This window comes from Taurulus bubalis (genome assembly GCF_910589615.1).
Source record: "Taurulus bubalis genome assembly, chromosome: 3".
Taxonomy (NCBI): Eukaryota; Metazoa; Chordata; class Actinopteri; order Perciformes; family Cottidae; genus Taurulus; species Taurulus bubalis.
The window spans coordinates 24,394,127-24,395,177 of NC_136591.1; positions in this window are offsets into that span (position 1 = coordinate 24,394,127).

Below are 1,051 nucleotides of genomic sequence, written 5' to 3' on the forward strand. Positions count from 1 at the left end.
AAATTCCCCCACAGTCTTGAATTAAATGTAGAGCAAAAGTATGAAAACATCCAAGTGTCAAATTCTGAAATTAAAACTTGAAAAGTACACTTTGCCTGATTCAATTCATGGATGAATAATCACTCAGGCTGACACTCTTTCTCTTCTAACTTTTCCAAATGACTGACATGTAAATTTCGACATCGGGGCAAATGTTGTGTCAGTTGTGTTGATCTCCAACCTTCATTAGCTGAGAATAGACTCAGAAACACTCATGTAAAACATGTAGAGGAATACAAATTAGATGAGCGACACTCTTTTGCTCTATTCTCTCTCTAGTTGTTCTTTTTTTTCTTCTCTCAATCCTTTTTTCTTCCTCTTTTAATTTGGCCCCCGTTTGTTTTTCTTCATTCTTTCATTAGTTGGAAAAACATAGCAGGCATTCCAGCTATAATACCATTGAGATTCAGTATCAGTGGGGATTCAGACTAATGTGTGCGAGTATGTCGGCGAGAGAGAGAGAGAGAGAGAGAGAGAGAGATGACAGTACTCGTTAGGCATTGTCTCACAATGATTCATCTCCGTGCTAGGCGTGCATGCTCTGCAGGTTCCTAATGACGACATTGAGACTGGCTGAGAGCTGCATAACTGTTTATTTGTTTCTTTTGAGTAATTACTTGAAATACATTTGACTTGATATACATTTTATCTGATATTTGAGCACATACAAGTTAAGTCAGTCACTTTTGTTTATATAGCAAAAACAAATTTGCCACAAAAAATAACAATAACAAATTAGCCACAAAAAAAATATAGCAATAACAAATTTGCCACAAAGAAAATATAGCAATGGCAAAATTGCCACATAAAAAAAAAAACTGTAGCCTACATCCTCCATCCTTTCACCCTCAGTTCAGATAAGGAAGAACTCCCCCAAAACAGGGAAACATATTGAAAACAGGAAAATGGTCTTAATCGAATAACATATTTACATGATTGAAAAGTATTTTTCATTTCACCTTTAGTCCCTAGTATCGGTCGACCTCCAAAATCACTGGATCCTTCATTTGCC